The 8539-nt window shown below is 45.4% G+C and overlaps 1 pseudogene; it reads left to right on the top strand.

Moving 5' to 3' along the window:
* Positions 1–6307: 6307 nt before the first annotated feature.
* Positions 6308–7658, top strand: LOC119800294 (annotated as a pseudogene).
* Positions 7659–8539: the final 881 nt, after the last annotated feature.

The following is an 8539-nucleotide window of genomic DNA, read 5'->3' as shown; positions in this document are numbered from 1 at the left end:
ACGGTATTCATTGTCTCTCCTGGTTCCTCCAGGCAGTGTATACTGGAGCCCCATGCCTCTCCTTTGATGGTGCCAGTTTCCCATAACAGAGACAGTGCCTAACCCAGAGGTCACATATCTCTTTCTCTTTGAGGTTAACTCAGTTCACATAGCCGTTTATCAAGGATGGCCAGGACACTAACCTCAGTTTGCAGGGAGAAGCTCTGGCCTTGTAAATCAAACAGTTGGTTGTAAAATGGAATGACCCAGGCTGATGGAGGCTTCCCAAGCATCCGAGAAAATAGCTCACTGTGGATGACTGATCCTTGATCTGCTGAGAAAGCTGCTGATAGTCTGTTCTCATTCCCCTAGACTTATAACTTCATATTTCTTTATTTCTACATTCTTACTTTTGGAATCTACATTTTTATTTCTTATTCTTGGACTCTTCACTGAGGACTGGCTCTACTCTGCAAGGACATGCTCCCTGAACGAATTTGTAGAGAAGACAGATTATCTGAATGACATCAGAAGTCACATTTGGGATATGACAATATAATTAATTCAGCAAAGAAACAAAAATGCTGAACAAAATCCAAGTGGAAATGATTATGAAATGAAAATACTCAGTCAAAGAGATGGGATGAGAGACAGGGGACATAGGCCTGTCACTGTCTTCATGAGGTTCATTTTCTCTGACAGTCAAAGAGAGCTTCGATGGGATGAGAGACAGGGACATAGGCCTGTCACTGTCTTGATGAGGTTCATTTTCTCTGAGAGACAGGGGAACATAGACCTGTCACTGTCTTGATGAGGTTCATTTTCTCTGAGAGACAGGGGACTTAGGCCTGTCACTGTCTTCATGAGGTTCACTTTCTCTGACAGTTAAAGAATGGAAAGGCGGTGGGGGGGGGGGGAGTCTCTGGAGCAACAGGTAAGAGCAGTGGAATTTTCAAACAGAGAAGACACTTTTATCAGGGTGAGGAAACTCGAGCGAGCACACAACAAGCACATGGAGGGAGAGACCCATGGCAAAGCAGAGGGAAGATTTAGGAATCTGAAATCCAGTTTTTGAGGGCCCTTCCTTCCCTAATTTAGGAGTTGGTCACTTTGAATAAAACAAGGTAGCTGAAGGGCATGCAGCTTTGGGGTAAGCTGTCCTAGCCAGCCCTTCTGAGGCTGGCTAGAGAAAGTCTTTCAGGCCTGTTTCAGCTTTGTCAGGCTTCTGTCTCCCACCAGTATGGGGAGGAAGGAGCCAGCCCTCTTTGAAGTTCCCTATCTTTACGACCTTGTAATGGCCCTTCTCACTCTGTCCTAGCAAGGAATCTAACTCATAGTCCCTCAGGCAGACAGGGAAGGTGAGAGCAGGCTCCCTACAATGATGGCTTCTTGTTCCTAGATGTTTGTGAGGAGAGAAGATGAGGTGTGTGGTCTGTATATAAACAGGACCCCTAGGGGAAACAGCCTGTGAAGCAACTCAGAATCCAGTTAGAGGACTCGGGGCTCTAGGCCTCTTCCATCCTGAAGGAGCTGTTTGCAGTAAAGCTATTACCATTACTTTATCTGAGGATGAACCTTCTGCCTTTACTGCATGTTCATTCTTCTTCTGCCTCATAGACCGAGCTTGATGATCTGCAGCACCCCTGGGACAGGAAACTCTGTTGTAGGATATTATTTTAAGGTGTGTTACTTGTTTATGCTCTGGAACATTTGTTTAATGATGCAAAGATGTGTTTGATTAAATAAAATTCATCTGCAGTCAGGAGGCTGCACCAGCAACTGGCTGATGGAAAGTGGTAGGGAGGAGTCAGGTGGAGAAGGGTTTTTAAGGTGGGATGAGGAGAAGCAGAATGGGTCTGAAGAGACCATGAAGGAGAGGAGGTGGGCTGCTTGTTATTCAGCCTCTCTGAGGAGCAAAATTTCACCTCAGCCTTTGAATCTTGCATTCCTTAGAGGGACAGATATTTAGATAAGTTCCCTTTGTAGCTTTGAAAGTATCGGTGCCTGAGGGAGCAGAAGTCCCTTCCTGCCTCTGGCTCTTGCTGCACAACCTGAGCAGGGGAGTTGCAGTTCCTGAGAGGACCGAAGTGGCTTAAAAAGCAGCAACAACTTAAGATAAAGGACAACAAAACTCTTAACAGCTCAGTTAATCATAGGGAAGACAGTATATCAAGGCTTAAGACAGAATAAAAGAATTGGGTCATTTAGTCAAATTAAATGCCACACATCTAAAGAACAACGATGTAGTTCAGACTGGCCTCACGGACCCCCTGTGATCTTCTGCCTGTCCTACCAGCTGAAGTCTCCACAACCACACTGTTTCTGACATGTACGAACGAACACACAGAACCTCTGGGGCAGCATGAACCGTGGGACTAGAAGGGAAAGATTTTCGCACCAAAGCTGTAGAAAATGCTTTCCATAATGCATAGAAGAAAATATCCCAAAGCAAGGGGAAAAGGCATGCCTATCCATATAGAAGAAACACACAGAACACCAACTAGAACCAGAAAACACAATTCCCATATCATATCATTTCATATTATATCATAACTGAGACACTGAATACTCAGAACAAAGAGTATTTCATAATTGTAGAGAAAAAGACAAAATCATATCTAATGGCAATCAATGGGGACTCATGGTTGGTCAAGGTGTGAAGAACAATTGGATATTAAGTGCTCAGCTTTGAGGAGACGCCTGTATCATCCTCTCCAAGGCTCAGAAACCATCAAGACAGAGTGCAGAAGAAAGAATGCAACCGTTGGATGATGACGAGGTGACAGCCCCTTAATGCAGTCTTACTGATGCTCACAACGCCCATGGCTGCTTGCTAGGGACTGCACAAGACTAAGACCATAAACTTCAGTCATAGGTAGGGGAGAGGCTCATGAGACCCCTCCAAGGGGAGCTTTTCGTATTGATGGCTTTCTGGAGAAGTTTCTGTCTTCACTGATGCAGCCTTTTTGAGTTGCTGTACTCCAGAAGATAGAGCTTTATAGCCACGCTCACATGAGCAGCCCTGAATACATGAAGGTGCCTGGTGGTAGGAAGGAGAAACTGGTAGGAGAGTGAGGAGAATAACACACACACACACACACACACACACACACACACACACACACACACACTAGTGAGGTGGCTCCACAGATAAAGGAGCCTGCCAGCAAGCCAGGATTATCTGAGTTAATCCCAGGGGGCTACAAAGTAGAAGGGGAAACCAACTCTTGCAAATCAATCTCTGATCTCCACACATGCACCATGGCACAAGTTCATGTGTGTCTGAGTGCACATATTTAGATATTAAATAAATTACAAGTTTAAAAGAGAGAGGGTGGGGGCATGCATGTGATCAGAATGTAGTGTGTATGTGTGTGTGTTTATGACATTGTGCAAAGAAGAACTAATCTTCAAAGCTATTTTTAAAGGTGTGTGTGAGGTTGGGATATACATGAAGGTGATTGCAGGTGACCAAGAGGGCCAAAGACATCAGGCTCTCCCTGGAGAGGGGGGAGTTAACAGGAGGGTTGGGAGCTTCCTCATTTCGGTGTTGAGATCTGAGCTCATCCTCACAGAGCAGGTTCACACTCCTGAACCTCTGAGCCATTTCTCCAGTCTCTTAAAAGCTTTTAAAACATGCTTTCTGTTACTGTTGTTTGTTTATTTATTTGTTTGGTTTTGCTTTGAGTCACTGTTCCAGGCTGGCTCTTGTCAGTATCATAGCGCTTAGGTTGGCAGGAGTGAGCCCCATGTCTAGCTGTGTAGTAACCTTGAATTACTGCGGATGGTCATTGGTTACCCAGGAAGAATCCTTTATGGAGGAAGGGTTTTGCTTTGGCTTCACAGTTTTAAAGTCCATCACAGCCTGAGTCAGTATGCCAGGGAGGCGTAAGGTCAGGAGCAGGCTAGTTACAACCGTCTCAGTCAGTTGTTGGTCCCACGGGGATCGCACAAAGATGGGGACAGATCACCAAAGTCTAATAAAAATAAATCTCCATGGGGCACAAAAAGCTTATCAGCTAACTGAGACCACATTCAGAGATGGACTTGTAAGGCCATTTTCTGAACTCCTCCTTTTGTATAAGCATTAGGCATAATAAAAGAACTTTACAATCTCAAGGTAAAAACTCAGATACAAACTGCCCTTCTTTTGGCAATTTCCGTACAGGTTGGTTGTTTTTGTTTTCCAGTTAAACTTGTTTTTGTATTTAGTCTATTGTTTTTTTTTCCTGGTGTTCCTTGACAGTGTTTACCAAGCTCTGCCCCTCCCTTGACACTGCCGTTTCACATAGCAGGGAAGGGTATGGGAAAAACAGAAAAAACAAAAAGTCAAACATCACATATATCCCATCATTTAAAAGTTAACTCTCTCAGCATCACAATCATTTCTGGCCATGAGTGGCGAGGGGTTATCTAAAAGCTGTTCCCTCAGTTTGCTGAGTGACCCTGAGTTTGCAGAGGGGCCCCTTCAGTCTTGCAGACAGAGCTATGGGTTGTAAAGTGGAGTAACCCACTGTTAATAGTTAATCCTTAAGCTGCTGAGAAAGCTGCTGACAGCTCTCATATCTCCTGGGCTTACAACTTTTATTTCTTTATCTCTACATTTTTTTTTTTTTTTTTTTTTTGGTTTTCGAACAGGGTTTTCCCTGTAGTTTCTAGAGCCTGTCCTGGAACTAGCTCTTTAGACCAGGCTGGCCTCGAACTCAGAGATCCGCCTGCCTCTGCCTCCGAGTGCTGGGATTAAAGGCGTGCGCCACCCAACAAAACCCCACCGCCCGGCTTATCTCTACTTCTTATTTCTACGTTTTTATATTCTTATTCTTGAACTCTTCAGTCAGGAAGCGTAGAGCCAACAAGAAGTGGAGCTGTGTATAAAACCTCAAGCCCCATGTGCAGTGACCCACTTCCTCTAGCAAATCTCTACCCTCCTAAGGGTTCCATAACTCTCCCAAACAGCCCACCGGCTGGGGCCAAAGTGTTCAGGACACTCGGTCTATGGGGGAAGCACTCAAAACCACAGTGGTTAAATCACATATGAACACGCCCTCTGTGGTTATCATCAAAGAGAGCACAGTGGTACAACACACCTGCATCCCGCACTTGGGAGAGAAAGCAGGAGGATGCTGAATCCCAGGCAAGACACTATCTGAGCAAACAAACAAAAAACACTTCTCTGAATAAAAGTGTACTAGTGTAACTATACTTATCTGGGTGTACCGGCATGTCCGGCGGTACCCCGGCGGTCGGAGGGGTTAGGAAATAACCAGATAGTCCTTTTATAATAAATCAGTTTTAATAAAAGGGGAAATAAGGGAACTTACAGAACCAAGGGTCCAGCGGAGTAGAAGGTAACGCGGGGGATAGCAAACGGGGCTCCTTCCGCCCCCGATCCTATTTAAGGGGTATCCTACTCCGCTGGGGCAGCCACGCCCCTGAACGCAGGGATTGGGCCAGCTGCCCCAACATCTGGGAAAATGCAGAATTGATTAGAAAGAAATAAGGGCAAAGGCAGGGAGTCCCAGTGGAAGCCTCCCTGAGACGATGAGGTGCAGTGATCCTGTCATTCACACCAGGGGTGAGAGGAAAGAGATTCAAATCCAAGTGCCCTACACTTCCTCTTCTTCACGCTTTCAAGTCTCCTCACACACAATTCTGCCTTTAAAGGTCCTTCCCGCTCTGTTTACCTTACTCAAAATGCAGCTCAACTTGGACAATTGAGTGTCTCTTGTTCCCTTGGGTGTGAGTCCCACTGTGAGTGCTATTCATGGCTATTAATTCATACATGGTTATTTATTTACCCGTCTTTTCACTAGACTGTAAACTCCTAACAGGAGTGGCCTAGTATCTGGCCCTATAGACATATATACAAACAAGTGATTTTTCACGTGTACTTGTAGAACTCACATTGCCAAGTACATGGCAACTATTATACAACATACAAAATATATTTTTTGTTAAGAACTGAAGTCAAAGAGCTTCAAAACCAGTGAGTTCCAGTTGAAAAGGGAAGTACTAACCCTTGAGGGCTGGAGAGATGGCTCAATGGTTAAGAGTATTGCCTTCTCTTCCAAAGGTCCTGAGTTCATTCCAGCAACCACATGGTGGCTCACAACCATCTGCAATGAGGTCTGGTGCCCTCTTCTGGCCTTCAGGCATACACACAGACAGAATATTGTATACATAATAAACAATATTTTTAAAAAGGAAGTACTAACCCTTAGCAAGTGATCAGGTCTTAAAACTGAGTTTTTGAGGCCGACTTGTTTCTTGAGTTGAGTTATTCTTCCTCTTCACTGACATTAAAACTCTGAAGTGCTTACTTGGAGGTGGAGCCCAAGTCCCACCGGACTTCTGCAAAATCTAAGGTTCCTCTTTCATGGCCTTAAGAATCCTTCTTGCCATGCCCCACCTTTGCAGCTGTGACTGACTTGAAGCAGAAAAGCTCACAACCTTGGACTGATCAACTGCCCGTGTTCTCAGGAGGAACCCAGCAAAACCACCTGGTAAGAGAGGCGCTTCACGGCTCTGCCAGGCAGGGGAGCTGGCTGGGAAATTGCTGCTTGCAGAGGGAAGGTAAACATGTAAGGAGGGAAGTACTGTGTGCATGAACACGGGCCAGAGAGAAGGAGGAGATGTGCCTGCCACTCAGGGAGCACGCCCAACTTCTGTCTTCCTCACTGGGTTTCAGAGTTTTCATAGAATTATGAGACTGTTTTCTTTCGTTTTTAAGAGTTATGAAATCTTAAAAGAAAGGGAAAAATACAGCAAACTGGTTTGCTCTTACTGTTTCTTCTCTTACTACAACTTTCTTCTTCCTACACAGAAAAACATGGCGGTAGATCTTCGCAGAAGCTTTTCTTCTCTCCTGTTGCTGCTGGGGGCTGTGGGAGCCCATGTGTCCTCCTCAGCGGTGCTTCACCCTAAGGGTCTCACCAAGGCCCGCTGGTTTGAAATTCAGCACATCCAGACAAGTCCTCAGCAGTGCCACACAGCGATGTCTGTCGTCAACAATTACAACCCGGCACTGTAAGCCAAAAAACACCTTTCCTGCACGACTCCTTCCAGAACGTGACTGTCGCCTGTGGCCTCTCCCAACATCACCTGCAAGAACGGTCAAAGAACTGCCACAAGAGCGCAGGGGCCTGTCAACAGTGACGGACCTGCGCACACACTGGAGGGACCTACCCCAACTGTCCGCTACAGCAGTGCTGTGAAGTTCAAGTTCTTCAATCGTGGCCTGTGAACTCCCCAAGAACCCCCCTACCCAGCTGGTCCCTGTGCATCTAGATGCTATTGTCTAAGGTTCAGCACACTTTTCTTCTGTTTGGACACAGGGTTCTCTTACCCTTCATTCCACTGTTTCTTTTGTTCCTATGAGAAAAGGAAGGCCTTGGGCGAATTAGAAAGCCTCAGCTGTCAGAGCTGAGTCAAGACAAAAAGAAATGGGGTGCGTGGGTTACGATGGAGCTCAGGAACTGAGCAGTTCACCAGCCCCCACCACCCAAAAAGGGAGAGACAGGATTTTAATTGCTCTGGGGGTTGCCTTTGTTGGGGAGGGAATATAGAAGACAGATAAAGAAGGTCTGAGCAGCTGAACAATTTATCCTGCAATTGTTTGGGTCAAGCTTCACTGTACTATGCTTATAGAAATAAAGTCATTTCCTTTTTCATGCAATAAATTTTGCCTGGTTTGTTTGTTTTTTTGTTTTGTTTTGGTGGTGGTGGTTTGGGGTTTATTTGTTTGTTTAACAGGGTCTGAAACAACAGACCTGTTGTTTGGTCAGGCTGGATCCAACACCACTATGTAGTCAAGGATGGTTATCAACCCTTTTATTAAATTAAAAAAACTTCAACAATTACAGTCAAATCCCACTCCCTGTTGCCCCCACGCTCACATCAGTCCCTTCTTCCTTGCTGCCCCTGGTGAGGGTCGTGTTCCCACACCAGAAAGGAGGAAGGCCACTCCAGCCTGAAGTCGGGACACTGCCAGGGAGGCAGGCACTAGAGGTCGGCAAGGCACACACGGGCTGCACACAAGCCACATGCAGGAGGCATGCAGACCTAAAGATGCACAACAGCCACGCTGGTGAGGTGATGCTCTAGACTCAGACCTTTGACCTGAAGGCCGTATTTATACCTTAGTCTTAGTTCTAATGCTGTGAAGAGACACCAGGACCTTGGCAATTTTTTTTAAATAATTATTTTATGTAGAATAGGTAAAACTTTTTAAAAGGTGTTATTTATCATGTATCAATTTATTTATTATGTATACAGTGTTGCTGCCTGCATGTATGTCTACACACCAGAAGAGGGTACCGGATTTCATTGTAGATGGTTTGTAAGTCACCCCTGTTGTTGTTTGGGCACTGAACTCAGGACCTCTGGAAGAGCAGCCAACAGCCAGTGCTCCTAACTTCTGAGCCATCTCTTCACCAGGCTAGTCCTATGGGAAGCCTGTGGAACTTTTTAATTTAATTTTGTTTTACTTTATTTTATGCTACTTTTTTTGAGACAAGGGTCTCTATGTGGTCTTGTCTGCCCTGGGATTTCCTATGTAGAC

Source organism: Arvicola amphibius, chromosome 13 (genome assembly GCF_903992535.2).
Source record: "Arvicola amphibius chromosome 13, mArvAmp1.2, whole genome shotgun sequence".
In the NCBI taxonomy this organism is placed as follows: domain Eukaryota; kingdom Metazoa; phylum Chordata; class Mammalia; order Rodentia; family Cricetidae; genus Arvicola; species Arvicola amphibius.
This window is presented reverse-complemented; position numbering and strand designations above follow the sequence as displayed.